Source organism: Populus alba, chromosome 1, assembly GCF_005239225.2.
Source record: "Populus alba chromosome 1, ASM523922v2, whole genome shotgun sequence".
Classification (NCBI taxonomy): Eukaryota; Viridiplantae; Streptophyta; class Magnoliopsida; order Malpighiales; family Salicaceae; genus Populus; species Populus alba.
In genome coordinates this window covers 52,957,972-52,974,298 of record NC_133284.1, presented here as the reverse complement: position 1 = coordinate 52,974,298, position 16,327 = coordinate 52,957,972, and positions in this window count along the sequence as shown.

Sequence of the window (16,327 nt, the reverse complement as noted above, 5' to 3'; positions counted from 1 at the left end):
AGTATTTCCTACTTTTTACTGGTCCATTTGGATCTTGGGGAAAAAGAGGGCCAGTCAGTCAAAAATAGCTCAAATATTTGAAAGCAGCAATTTACTAAAACAAAAACACTTTTTAACATCAAAACAGCACCTGGAAACAGCAATAACAATCACAAACCTCCCAAGAACACAAAAGGGTCTATATATACTATACACAAATATACAATTAAAAGGGAAGAAAAGGCTTGAAATTTAAGGACATGCAGTCACGAGAGAAATGAAAAGAACCCACCACAAGATGATCAAGAAAACGTAAGAAAGATAAAGAGAACTAAATACAAGAATTAATTAAAGATTTTAAAAAAGAGAGAGAAAAGAATTGTCAAAAAATTGGAGGGAGAGAACGAGAGAAACGTACGAGAAGCGAAAAGTGAAGAGGAGAGACAGGAGTTCCGGTTGCTAAGGTACGTTTGAAAGAGTTGTAGTAATAGGCGTAGAAATATCTGTGCTTTCCATGTTGTCGAAATATGAGAACATGAGAGCGAGAGGTTTGAAAATTAATTTAAGAAAACAATTTCTTTTTACAATTTTGTTTTTATTTTCTTTAACCTTAACTTCAAAGTATACTTATAAAACCCGACAAAAGGGATTGCTCGATGTTATGGATATGAAGGGTAAATCTAGGTTAAAATATAATATTTTAAAATTAAAACTTCATTGTTTTTTTTTTAAAAAAAAAATATATTAACGGGTGAAGAGTTGGTAGATTATTGCATAAGCCCAGATTTTTTACTAAGTTAATTTTATTATTATTGTTATTATTTTCTCAATCTAAACTAGTTTAGTTCTCGTGAGATTTCAAATTGTTTACCGGATTACTCAGGTTTTATAATTATGACTTATAGATATATGGAGTCATTGGTAAAAAGTTTAAATGTATCCAAACGGAAAAAAGTATTCCTTTATCTTTCTCTTTAATTGCTTCCACCAAGCATAAACTCACCCTTTTAATCTAATACCAATAAGCTTCACCCTTAGCTGCTCTTAAACTTTTATGCACTTGAAAATCCTTTATACTTCATTCAACTAAACGATAAACTCTTCCACTTGTAAAGTTCCTACAAAATTAGAAAGTTTAATTTAAAAATCAAAATCTCCATGAAGTGCTGCCCAATTAAAAGGTTGCCTCCTCTAGATTAGCCAGGGTTCACAATTACTCTCCTCCTATTCTTGTTGGGTGTTTTATTTCAATTGTCACGTAAGCTTTGCGATCTACCTTTGTATATCCTCAATTTCTAGCTCATGAACCTTTTTCTCTAAAGAGGAAACTTCTTCATCTTCTCCTTGAACATGTTTAGTTTTATTATTTTTTCCAGCTATGGTTGTTTTGCAGCATACAACAAGCAAACAATAATCAAAGATTGTTAGGTTCTGATACCAACTAATATAAATAGAAATAATACAAAAAAAATAGCAAAAACAAACAACACAATTCTACTAAAAAGGATCATCACACCAAAAACCAGAATTTAAAATTTTATTTCTTAATAATTTACCATGTAAAGTAGTTTCCTTTGTAAGAGATTTACAACTCCTTAAATCAACTAAAAAACTTGAAAATAAAAAAAAGCAATAAAATTCATAAACAAATTAAAAAATAAAATTATTAAACATAATATTTTAAAATAAATAGAAAAAAAGATAATAACTAAGAAAAATCAATTTTCCAAAAAGAAAAAATAATCTCCTCGGAAACTCTATTGTCCCTTCATTTATTCGACTAGCTAGTTTGGGCATGTAATCACAATACGAGGCTTCAAGACACCTTGCTCATACATTATTTATAACCACACTAAGGAACACAATATATCACAAGCATTCTAGATTTTGAACAAGTAGATACATTATTTATAACCACACTAAGCCATTCTTAGATCTTGAACTAAGGCATTTGGAATGGAAGACTTCTGAACTTTTTTAAAGAACTCATGAACCAAGTTGTACTTGCCACAAGCAAGCATGACCTGCTCAAGTACGAGGCAGAAAACCATTTTATCATTTCCTGGTTAGTTATTGATACAACACAAGGCTTTTCATAGGAAACATTTTTCATGATGGTATGCAGGTCAAAAGGATAGCTCATGCTCCTATGCTTTGACAATGATATTTCTGTTGGATTTAAAGAGAAAAAAATACAAAAGAGAATAAAAACGACTTCTTGCTGAATGCACTGTTTTATTGATTATGCAGCACATACAAAACATTGAACAAATTGAAGCTTTAAAGGCAAGCAACAACAACATTATCTCCTGCTGTTACGTAACAGAATTCAAAGGATAATATTCAAATAAAAGGATTATAGCAATCCTAGCAGAAATTGACTAATTCAAATAGCTAGTGTTTTATTAAAACTAAAACTAATAACAGCTTCCACGACAGTAGATTCCACATCAGTTGTTTCTTCATCAGCAACTTATTTGTCAGCAACTTCTTCATCAACAACTTCTGAGACATGAATTCAACACTCCTCTTTGGCTCTGAAGCTGCAGACTCCAAGTCTTTGCCTAAAGAATTCAAACTTAGCTTGAGGAAGCGGCTTGGTCAGAATGTCAGCATTTTGATTTTCTGTTTTGTAATAGATCAACTGTATTTCACCTTCTCTTTGAACTTCTCTTAGGAAATAGAGTTTTAGTTTGAAATGTTTCATTTTGTCATGGAACACAGGATTTTTTGCAATTGCAATTGCAGCTTGATTGTCTACAAGGATTTGTGTGCTTTCCTTTTGCTCCATCTGCAGATCAGCCATTAACTTTCTAATCCAAATAGCCTGATTCACAGCAGCAGTGGCAGCAACATACTCTGCCTTAGCTGTGGATTGAGCAATGACTTCTTGCTTCTTTGAACTCCACGAAAAAATAGCAGAACCAAGACTAAAACAATAACCTGAAGTGCTTCTCATATCATCAACACAATTGGCCCAGTCACTATCTGAATAACCATGGAGAATAGAGTTTTTGACTTGACAAAACTTCAATCCATAGTCAATTGTTCCCTTAATATATCTGACAATTCTTTTTGCTGCTTGAAAATGAATCTCACTTGCACAATGCATATACCTTGAAAGGATACTTGTAGCATTCATAATGTCGGGTCTTGTTGCAGTAAGATACATCAAGCATCCTATTAAGGTTCTATAAAGTGTTTCATCAATCTTTGCAGCTCCATCTTCTTTGCAAAACTTTTCCTTTTGATTCATTGGTGTTGCTGTTGATCTGCACTCTTCCATGTTGAACTTCTTTAAAATCTCTTTGACATATTTTTGCTGACATATGAAGATTTCATTCTGCTTTTACTAGACTTCCATGCCGAGAAAGAATGTCATCTTCCCCAAGTCAGTCATTTCAAATGCTTTCTTCATTTCTCTTTTGAACACATCAATCTGCTCCCTGTTACTTCCTGTCACAAGTAAGTCATCCACATAAAGAGAAACCACAAGCAATTCATCATTGAATTTTCTGAGATAGAGTGTAAATTCACTTAGACTTTTTGTAAAGCCTAAGTCTAACAAATGAGCATCAATCCTGTTGTACCAAGCCCTTGGTGCTTGCCTTAAACCATAGAGAGCCTTTTTCAGCAAATATACTTTCTCCTCTTCTCCTTGAACAACAAAACCTTCAGGCTGCTCCACAAATATTTCCTCCTCCAAATATCCATTTAAAAAAGCAGATTTGACATCCATTTGATGTATAGTCCAGCCATTTTGAGCAGCAAGTGCAAGCAGCATTCTTATAGTATCAAGTCTAGCAACAGGAGCAAAGGTTTCAGAAAAATCTACCCCAAACATCTGAGCATATCCCTTGACAACAAGTCTTGCTTTGTGTTTATTTATAGAATCGTCAGCATTGAACTTCGTTCTATAAACCCATTTAACTCCTATTGTCTTTTTATGTGCAGGTCTGTTTACAAGCAACCAAGTCTGATTCTTCTCAATCATCATAAGCTCCTCCTTCATTGCACCCATCCAATGTTGATCTGCAGCAGCTTCTTCATATCTTGCAGGTTCAATTAATGCCATATTGCAACTCTGATAGATATCAGAAAGCAATCTGATTTTTGTAACAGATTCATCATCAACATCAACATTCTCCTCTTGAAATTCAAGCTTATTTTTCTCCCAGTTCCAGCTTTCTGACTCAAAAAATTGGATGTTTTTCCTAACAATCACTTTGTTGTCTTGTGGAAGATAAATCATGTAGGCTTTGGATACTAAGTTGTAGCCTACAAAGATTCCAGGTTCTGCCTTCTTATCAAGTTTGTCTCTTTTGACCTGTGGAATGTAAGAGAAACAAAGACAATTGAAAGTTTTTAAATTTTGCAACTTTGGTTTATAGCCATACCATGCCTCAAATGGAGTTTTCTGTTGCAGAGCTTTTGTTGGCAATCTGTTCAGAAGAAACATTGATGTATTTGCAGCCTCAGCCCATATATTCTTTGGCAATCCTTTGTCATGTAATAGACATCTTGTCATCTCCATGAGTGTTCTGTTTTTTCTCTCAACAACCCCATTTTGTTGAGGGGTATAAGGTGCTGTCAGCTGATGTTCAATGCCTTCCTTTTCACAGAACTTGTTGAATTTTTCTGAGGTATATTCTGTTCCATTATCTGATCTGATCACCTGTATTTTGTGTGTGCTTTGTTTTTCTACCCATGCTTTGAACTTCCAGCAGATATCAGCAACCTCAGATTTATACTTCATGAAATAAATCCAGCACATTCTTGTATGATCATTAATGAAAGTAATGTAATACTTACTGTCGTTTAATGATGATATTTTCAGAGGTCCTCCCACATCAGTGTGCACTAGCTGTAGTTTCTGTGTAGCTCTCCAGCTTTTATTGCGTGGGAATGGAAGTCTTGTCTGCTTCCCATACTGACAGGCTGCACACAATGGAAGATCTTCTTCTAAGTCAGGTAGGCCTTTCACAAGATTGTTGTTTTTCATAAAGAGTATAGTTGCATGATGAAAGTGCCCCAATCTTCTATGCCAAAGCATTGTACTGCTGCTTGTTCTTCTTTTGTAAAATTCAAGGCAAAGCTTTTACTTTGCATCTGAATTTTAAATACTTCCTTGTTTTGTGCATCAGTAATCAAGCAAAACTTGTCTTCAAACAGCACCTTATATCCTTTCTCAAGCAGCTGACCAACACTCAAAAGATTTTGATTAATTTCAGGAACATATAAGAAATCAGAAATTAATTTTAAACTTGTGTTGCCTTTGATTGCCACCGTTCCTTTACCCTTTACTGCAAGACATGCCCTATTTCCAATTCTTACTTTGGAAATAATTGTTCTGTCAAGCCTTTTGAAAAGCTCTTTATCATAGGTCATGTGGCTGGTACAACCACTGTATATAAGCCAGCTTTCTGTTGAGTTATTAGCAACAAAACATGATGCTACAAACATTTGTTCATCTTCAGGTTGTTCAACAACGGTTTTGACTTCTTCTTGCTGCTGCTGTTGTTGTTGAGATTTGCATACCCTTCCAATGTGTCCTAGTTGTCCACATCTGTGACATTTTATATCCGGCCTCCACCAACATCTGCTATGTGGATGGTTGGATTTTTTGTAGTAAGAACACAGAGGAAATGTTGTGTTGCTATTGCTGTAATTTTTGTTTCTTTGTTGTATGTTGTTCTGTGATTTTGCAAAAAAAGCACCTTCCACAGAACCTGCTTGCCTCATGAGTCTTCTTTGTTCTTGAGCCTGCAATGCATTCAGTAACTCTGCCAAAGTGATGCTTGATACATCCTTTGAGTTTTCTATTGATGATATTGTAGCTTCAAACTTTTCAGGAACTGTAACAAGAATTTTCTGAACAATTCTAGAATCAGTAAATTCAGTACCAAGAAGTCTTACTTTGTTTACAATGTCAAGAAGTTTGTCAGAGTAAACCTTGATAGTCTCTGATTCATTCATTCTTTGCATCTCAAATTCTCTAATGAGATTTAAAACTTGCATGCCCTTCACTCGTTCATTCCCTTCATATTCCCTTTTGAGAAAATTCCATATCTCATTTGTTGTCTTCAGAGTCATGATTCTGGTGAAGATTGAAGACGAGACAACTGCAAATAGGCTAGCTTTTGCCTTTGATTTCTTTTGCTTACTCTCCTTATAATTTTTCATTTGAGCTATAGTTGGATTGTCAAGCAAAAGAGGAACCTCATATGTGTTTTCAACGGCTTCCCACTGATCATTTGCATCAAGATAAGCTTTCATTCGAACAGCCCAAACTTGATAGTTTGTTCCATCAAATACTGGTGATGCCATTAAATTTCCGGAGGCTTCTGAATTCATTTTGTTTTGATTGGTTTTTTAGAAGAATGGTAAGTGTTTAGGCTCTCTCTGTCTCACAGATCTCTTAAGAAAAAATCGGCTCTGATACCAATCTGTTGGATTTAAACAGAAGAAAATACAAAAGAGAATAAAAACAGCTTCTTGCTGAATGCACTGTTTTATTGATTATGCAGCACATACAAAACATTGAACAAATTGAAGCTTTAAAGGCAAGCAACAACAACATTATCTCCTGCTGTTACGTAACAGAATTCAAAGGATAATATTCAAATAAAAGGATTATAGCAATCCTAACAGAAATTGACTAATTCAAATAGCTAGTGTTTTATTAAAACTAAAACTAATAACAGCTTCCACGACAGTAGATTCCACATCAGCTGTTTCTTCATCAGCAACTTCTTCATCAACAGCTTCTGAGACATGAATTCAACAATTTCACACCAAAACCACCCTAAAAGATGCTAGATTGAGCACCTATCTTAAAGAGCAAGTCAGCAACCATGACTAGCTGTTTATCAGAATAATGATAAACTCATACAACAAGGTATTGCTAAGAATCTAAGATACAGGTTCTGCTGATGTGAAATATTGATAAGAACCATGGATAGTAAAAACAGCTATTACCTCAATAACAAGTCCATGGGTTGCACACCCTTTTCCTTCATCTGCTGTAAGACCCAAAATGCACCTTCCCATTGTTTTCGCCGAACACAAGCATATATGCCAAGGGAAATAGATAATGCATGATCAGCAAGTTATGGCACAAGTCCATCCTTGGTGTTATACCCAATTAGTGGGAAGAGATGCAATGGATGAGATAGTCGAAATTCTTAGAATGATCTTAAGACTACGGAAAATATGCCCTCTCAAAACAATATACAGTAATGATTTTACTATGCTGTTACAGGGACCACAAAGCACCCTTTCAGGTCATCTCAAATTTAACAAAGTATGCTTATTGTTTAATCTGTTGATAACAAGATCAGTTCATACCTAGAGAACATGTAGAAAAACTATAGATTTTTAGATAACAGAGATAAGTCAAAACTTAGCTTAATGGGTATCATTTGCAAAGGTGTAGATTCAATGAAAAGAACTCGTCATCCAAAAATTTCAGAGGGCTATTATGTCATCCAGCATAAGCATAAGGTGATGCAATATACTGATGTAAAATTGGGAATAGACAATTATTAGGAATTAGAAAGTTAACTTATCTATGATGTAAAAATTTTACCTAAACTTAATATCTATGACTTGATTTTATACTGGTATATAAAAATTACATCTAAAAATACAAAGAAAGGATATGCTAAAAAACCAAGACAAAGAAAACAAAATTTGAATTAGAAATTATCAGGAACAAATTTCATTCCTTGTAAAATTAAAAATTATTAGGAATTGCTAAAAATATTTAGAATATGAGCATTTTAAGCACATTGATTTAGTTAGGAATTCCACTGGAATGCAGGCTCTCGAGAATTACTTTCTAAAACAAAACATCATCCACACAAAAAGATATTCCCTTCATTGATGTCCTAAGAACTTGTTACTCCATAATTTGTTTACTTTTATATAAACTGTCCTGCTTTTTGGAAAGAACAAACCAGGTAAGAAACCAGTGGCACCCCTTGCCCCCCAAGGCTTTGTTGTCAGAGGGTGTTTAGAGTAGTGGTAAATATTATTTTTTTCAAGATTTTTTTTATTTAGAAATGGATTAAAATAATTTTTAAAAATTAATTTTTGATTTTATCATATCAAAATAATCTAAAATCATAAAAAAATCAATTTAAACTAAAAAAAAACTTTCAAAAATATATTCAAGACTCCAATTAAAATGCATGCAAACACCCCCGAAGGTGCCTTTTCCATAATCAACTTGTACTGAAGAATTTAGGTTAGGCCAACTGTAGGAGGTTCATTGAGCCCACATGACCGGCTACCTTAGTTTTCTGCAACATTTTCATATTTTAAAGTAGAAACTATGATTGTTAATACTTGCAATTTTTTTTTAAAATAATAATAATAAATACTTTTCAAAATACTTTTTGAAAATATATAAAAAATAATATTTTTATTTTTAAAATTTATTTTTGACATTAACATATTAAAACTGTATAAAAGAATTAATTTAAAGAAAAAAATCAATTTTTTTTAGTTATGTAACAAATGTGCTAGCTTATTTTTATTTTTAATGATTTTTTTATCTAAAAATCTTAACTGCCGCATTGTTGTATGCGTTATTAATACCAAAATTTAAACATAGAAATCATATTATTTGTTAGAATTAATATATAACTGTATAAGAACATAAATTTTGTATTGAAATATTTAATTCAATTAAAATATATTTAAAATTTTATTAACTTTATAACTAAAATAAAATTTTGGTTACTATTTTTATTTTTATTTTTTACATGAAACTAATTATTAGGAGTTGTATTAACCTTTCACTTATCTCTAATTAAAAAGAAAAACTAAAAAAATAATATGTAATTTCTAAAAAATATTTTTTCCTATTTATAATCATATAAATTGTTTTTATAAGAGTGAAGGGTTTAAAAAATATAATATTGGTCTTTGATCATATAGGGTTGCAATTGGACAAAACATTTGAGTATCACAAGCAAAAATAAAATTTGTAAATTTTAAAGTCATAATTGAGATCTGAGTTGAAGAGAAATGAGCTCAAATTAGCTAAAATTGAAAGAAATTGAGGTTCAAAGATGAGTTTGGAACAAATAATCAAGTTAGAAAATTAAATTAAAAAAAATTGAAATTAGAAGGCAATTTGGCTTAAAAATGAAGAATTGAAGTACCAAAGCACGGAAATGGATAAAGCAGAGAATTTAGAGGACATATTCTGCAAGGGGTATAATTGAAAGAAAGTAAGAGGAAAAGGATGAAATTGACCTAGTTAAGAAAGATTCATAGACCAATGACTGAAATGAAAAAAACACTTAAATACAGGGACTTATATGAAGATGGGCCTGGTTTAATTAGAAAAGAAACCCTAAGGCCTAAAACGGCGTTGTTTCAAATTAATTGAAACGATGCATTTTGATTAAAGGACGGGAGAATAAAAGATGAAGATTCAAAGGAAACAACGTCGTTTTGTTCATGTGCTCTGCAGATTTGTGGGCAAGGAAGACTGATCTTCGTGCAATATTAGGGCCTAATTTAGATCCCAATTGATTCTCATGGTGGCAAGAAAATGAGAGAAAAATGTTCTATGATATGTTAGCTACAATCATGATACAAGAAATCAGGCTTTAACTCTCAGAATCCATTACAGATTTTATGCCAAACATGCTCACTCAATCAGCCTCCCTCCAAGACCAGCAGCCATCCTTTCAATTTTGATGCAAGATTCAGCTTTCAAAATCTGATCCTATCTCCACGAAACAAGCAAAGAGAAATCAATGTTGATTTGCAAGATTACCTCCAAAGATTGGATGCAAATAAAGTCGGTGATTTTTTTTCGTGAGGTGGGTAAGAAAACATCTCAGGCTTGTGTTCATGATCATGTTCGTGAGGTGGGTAAGAAAACATAGCATCCTATAAAAAAGCTTTTGTTAGTACAGGACTCTTCGGTTTGAAAATGAGCAAAAGATCAGTGAAGGAATTTTTGGATGTAAAGTTTCTAGCAAAGGACTAGGTGGCCCCTAAAATAATAATAATAATAATTGTTTGTTGTTGGGGAAATAATAATAATAATAATAATAATAATAATAATAATAATAATAATAATAATAATAATAATATGGTCTTGCCTTACACAAATGAGTGGTTAATCTTGACTTAATCTTGTATAGGAATAAATAATTTCGTGTTTCTATTCAACTAGAATTCAATTACTCTTTTCTAGGACAAAAAAATTCTTTCTTGTAAAACAAAACCAACTATATATTTATTAATTAAGTTTATATCTTGACGTTTCTTTCTCATTCATGTTCTACAAACAAAATAATTGATGAATTCTATTTCTATTTATGAAGGTCAATACTTTTTCATGGAAAAAGGTATTAGAAATTCATTTTCAAAGGCAAAACTAGAATTGCCGTGTCAGGTTGCAAACAAACAAATCTAGTTGCAGGGTCTTTTAGATCTCCCAAGAGTCCACACTTCAAAGCCCGCACTTTACAAAAACTAAATATACAAGCTTTTTCTACCCTTTTTTTTATATAAAAAATTTTCAATCTAAAAATCAAAATACTTGGACACATAATTGATAATTTATTAAAATATAACTAAAATTACGATATTTAAACTTATAATATTAGCATGCCCGTGGTTATGTCCATCAACTTTGTTTTTCAAAATAATTTTTTTTAGAGTTTATTATAAATTCTATAAAAGAAATTACCAGATGAATAATATATGATTGCAAATGTAATTGAAATTAGTTTATAACTCCAAAAAAATGTAATTGCCTCAACTATATGTATTACAATCTTTAAAAGAAGATATAACACTTGCTAAGTTTAAATTAATTTGCTTATATGTGATGTTTGCGAATATATGAAATGAAGGTGAAAGAAATGTTGAGGGTTGCAGAGGTTGAAAACTAAAGGAAAAGAAGAGAAATAGAGAACAAAGACGTTATGGCTGTTAACTCTCCAATGCAATCTTATTATTTTGATTGTCTGGTTGCAATTACAATGCAGAAACAAAAGGAATATATATACAAGTATCAAGGCTGATGAGTCAGCCTTTCCTATGCAAAAGGAATTTATTCACACACCAGCAACATGTTTAACAGGGTGGTTATAAAGAAAAGAATGCATAACTGACTATAGCTGTGAAACGAGAAAAATAACTAATCATCCCTTTTCTTTTAACAACTTTACATCCTCCTCCTTATTCTTCAACATTCCCCCCGCAAGATGGAGCATAGTAGTTGACAATGCCCATCTTGGACATATGAGAAGATAATAGATAGGCAGGTAATGCTTTTGTGAACACATCTGCCAATTGACATTTGTTAGAGACATAGGCAGTCCATAAGACACCTGCTTGGATTTTGTCATCACGAATAAGGTGACAATCTAACTCAATATGCTTGGTTCTTTCATGGAAAAAAGGATTCGAAGCAATATGCAATGCAGCTTGGTTGTCACAATGTAATGCAGCGGGGTGAGGATGATGGATTCGAAGATCTATTAGAAGAAAACACAACCAAGTTATTTCTGAGCTAGTGATGGCCATGGTGTGATACTCAGCTTCTGCTGACGATCGAGAGACCACTAATTGCTTCTTGGATTTCCAAGAGATTAAGGATGAACCAAGGAAGATGTAGAAACCAAAAACAGAATGTCTGGTATCAGGATAAGATGCCCAGTCTGAATCACAATATGTCATGATGTCTAGGTTATCTTCTGAAGAAAAGAAGAGACCCTGGTCTAAAGCTCCTTTGATGTATTTCAAGATCTTGAAGGCTGCAGCTAAGTGAAAATCAGTAGGATGATCCATAAATTGAATGAGAATTTGAACACTATAGGAAATGTCTAGCCTTGTAATGGTCAAGTATAAAAGTTTTCCAACGAGCTGCTTGTAATAGGTAGAATCAAATAGAAGGGTGCCCTCCTCTTTACTAAGCTTTAAGTTTTGATCCATAGGAAGCTTAGAAGGTCGAGAGCCGAGAATGCCAAAGTTAGCTAGAATATCTAAAGCATATTTCCTTTGACAAATCTATATTCCTTGTGAAGTTCTGGCAATTTCAAGTCCTAGAAAATACCTCAACTGTCCCAAGTCTTTGATTTTGAATTGATTGTTGAAAAATACTTTAATATCTTCGATAACAGCAGGAGAGTCACTTGCTACAACAATATCATCAACATATACTAGTAGGGCTGTGAACGATCGATTGTCTTCTTTGATGAACAAACTATAATCTACCTTGGACTGATAAAAACAGAACTTAAGTAAAGAGGTAGATAATTTTGAGTACCATTGTCGTGAGGCCTGCTTTAACCAGTAAAGACTCTTAAGAAGTCTGCAAACTTGATGAGAACGACCTTGAGTGTACCCAGGAGGACGTTTCATGTATATTTCTTCATGTAAGTCGCCATGAAGAAAAGGGTTGTTGACGTCAAACTGATACAGGCCCCAACCTTTCACAACTGCTATGGCTAGGAGACAACGTAATGTAATAAGTTTAGCAACGGGAGAGAAAGATTCGTGATAGTCAATACCTTCTTCTTAGGTGTAACCTTTGGCCACTAACCTTGCCTTATATCTTTCAATACTACCATCAGAATTGTATTTTATCTTATAGACATATTTGCAGGCAATAGGTCTTTTTCCAGCAGGCAGATCAGTCAAGATCCATGTCTGGTTAGCCTCTAAAGCTTTCAATTCATCCTTCATGGCCATGCACCAATGAGGGTCATTAACAGCTTGAGCATAGGTTTGCGGGTTCGGTGTGAGAAGAAATGGAAGTAGAGAAGACTTCAAATGGTAAAGAGAATGTATTGTATGAAAGATATTTACTCAAATGAATTGCATTACCTGAAGGAGCCTCAGCTGTTGTGTTTTGGATTGGATTGGATGAATTGAAAGAAGCCAATTGACAATGAAAATCCTGTAAGTATTTGGGAGCCTGTTTTGGCCTAGCAGATTTGCGAACATAAAGGTGAGGGGTAGGAGTTTGTGGTATGTGAGGTGAAAAAGAAACAAAATCCGATGATTGTGATTCAGGCTAAAGATATTGATCATGTGTGTCAGGGAAAATATTTGTGCCTGAAGATAAATTGATGGAAGTGGTAGGTGGGGAAGAAGTATCAAGAATGGGATGTTGTGAAGGTTCTAAAATAGGAAAATAACCAGAATCAAATGGTTGAGGTTGAGCCAGAGGAAGTAGTGTATCAGAATGGAGAGGTTGGGGTATAGGTAGTTTGAAAGGGAAAATTTGTTCGTGAAATACCACATCTCTAGACAAAAGGATTTCATATGTTTCTAAATCTACCAATTTATAGCCTTTGACTCTAAAAGGATAACCAATAAAAGCACACCTTCTTGCTCAAGAATCAAATTTCCTTCTGCCCTCACCTATGGTGGTTGCAAAGCAAAGACATCCAAACACTCGCAGGTGATGATATGTGGGATCAGTATGGAAAATTGCTTCATAAGGTGTTTTATTTTGTAGTAGAGGAGTAGGAATGCGGTTGATAATGTATGTGGCAGTGAGGACACAATCATGCCAGAACTCAAGAGGTAAATTAGCTTGGAATCTAAGAGCTCTAGCAACATTTAAGATATGTTAATGTTTTCTCTCAACTATCCCATTCTGTTGGGGAGTTTCTACACAGGCTCTTTGGTGAATGATGCCATTTTTATGGAAAAAATCTTACATGTGAAATTCAGCTCCATTGTCACTTCTTAGATACTTAACCTTGGCTCCAAATTGAGTGTGAATAAGGTTGCAAAATGATTTTATAAATTTCCGTGTGTCTGAGTTATATCTGAGCAAATATAACCATTTACTACGAGACAAGTCATCAACAATGGTTAAGAAGTATCTACTTCCATCATAAGCTGCAGCAGAACATGGCCCCCATAGATCACAATGAAGTTCAAAATTGGAAGAAGATTTATGTAGGTTTTGATCAAAAGGAAGTCTATGATGCCTTGCCAAAGGACAAATCAAACAAGAAGCTATGTTAATAGTAGAACGTGTGGTTTGGATTACAACAGGATCTCTAATCAATTGTAATCTGGAATTGGAAATATGGCCTAGGCGATAATGCCATAAGCCAAAACGATGATTGATATTTGTGGTACAAACAGAATGCAAACGATTATTGTCGAAATACTTGGATAGTGTGCACATCAAGGCATCTGGAGATACTTCAACATGCTTAAGATGGTAGAGACCATTCTTCATTTCACCCAATCCAATCGTTGTCTATGACATGAGGTCCTGCAGAAAACAAGCAGTGGAAAGGAAAACAAAACAACAGAAGACATTTCTGGTTAATGTAGGAGTCGAAAGGAGATTGAAAGTGAAAAAAGGAACACACAAAACATTCTCAAGAGTGATTAATGTGGAGAGTTTGACAGTGCCTATGTGTGTGACTGGAACCTCTTGACCATTTGGAAGTTTAACATTATAGGACACAATAGCTGTTATTTTTGTAAAAAAATATGGTGCTGCAGATCGTATGATCTGGAGCTCCTGTGTCTATGATCCAATGAACATTATTAATATCAAAAGATTTATGAGAGTAAGTAGAGAGGCAAGTTGTGATACCAGACATTGATGGTAGACTCGTAAAATTAGCCATTGGAGGAGTGCCTGTTGGATTTTGTTTCTCATGAAGCAACTGCAAGATTTTCTAATACTGATTTGAAATCAAATTCATCTTGTCAACTTGATTTTTGGGAAAATCTTCAGCTATAATGACATTGAATTGTCTAGTATGCATATTTGATCGTCTTTCCTTGTTATGCAATTTATGAATAGGAGGATAGTCTAATAACTTGTAACATTTTTCTGCCAGATGGCCACTCATATGACAATGGCTGCAAGTAGGTGGTGTGGCATTTCCTGCTTTAAAACAATCTTCTAAGAGATGCCATTGAATTTTTCAGTATGGATAGTAGGGTCTGTTAAATGACCTGAAGGTTGTGGATGTGTTTTTGGCAAGAAAAGCCATTGATTCAGGAGTAGATGTACGAGATAACATTTGGTGTTGTTTTTCCTGCTGTTGAATAAGAGAAAAAAATTTACTGACTTGTGGTATGGGATTTATTAACATGATATGATCCCTTACATTGGAATATGTTTCATTTAGACCCATGAAAAACTGGATTACACAATCTTGTTGGTATCGATCAATCAGCATTTTCATCTGTCCACAAGAACACTTTGGCATGGGACAATGAAAGGTTAACTCATCCCAAATTGTTTTCAGCTTTCCATAATAAACATTAACTAAATCATTTCCCTAAGTTAAGTTGGGTAGAGCACCTTTTAGTTGAAATATTCGTGGACTATTTTGCTAGGTAAGTCTCTCACAAAGCTCATTCCAAATATCATATGCATTGTCGAAAAGAATGAAAGAAGACTTTAATGAATAACTTACAAAGTTGTGAATCCATGAAACAATCATATCATTGCATCTTTCCCACGCTTCTAGAAAAGGATCATTGGGATCTGAAGGTTTTGTGATACTGCCATCAACAAAACCAAGTTTGTTCTTGGCTCTAAGGGCCCTCTTCATGGCTCTTGCCCAAGTAACATAGTTTTCTGTAGTTAAGAGATCAGTCACCAAACCAAGAACTAACGTATCTCAATGATCAAGTCTGTATGGATTGTTTGGTTCAGAGAGGTTATGGAAACGTGAGGTTGATTTTGCAGTAAATGGTGGTGATTGTTGATTTTCAACATCTTTTTCCATTGCTAGTTAAATAACCGAAGCTCTGATACCATGAAAGACATGCTGAGGGTTGTAAAGGCTGAAAACCAAAGGAAAAGAAGAGAAATAGAGAACAAAGATGTTTTGGCTGTTAACTCTCCAATGCAATCTTATTATTCTGATTGTCTCGTTCTAATTACAATGCAGAAACAGAAGGAATATATATATACAAGTATCAAGGCTGATGAGTCAGCCTTTCCCATGTAAAAGGAAATTATTCCCACACCAGCAGCATGTTTAACAAGGTGGTTATAAAGAAAAGAATGCATAACTTACTATAGTTGTAAAACAAGAAAAATAACTAATCATCCTTTTTCTTTTAACAACTTTACATCCTCCTCCTTATTCTTCAACAGGAGGTTTTGTAAAAATATTTTATAAATTGATTTATCAAAAGAAAGTGATTTGGAATGAAATTGAAAATGGATAATGACTCACGTATGCTACAAATGAAGTAGAAGTAGTGAGTGAAGTTGTCAAGAACTAGTTTTAATGGACTACTAATGGATTATAATAATTAGCAATGACTCTTGCTAAAAGGATACAATAGCTAGATAGGAATAGCATAATTATTAAAT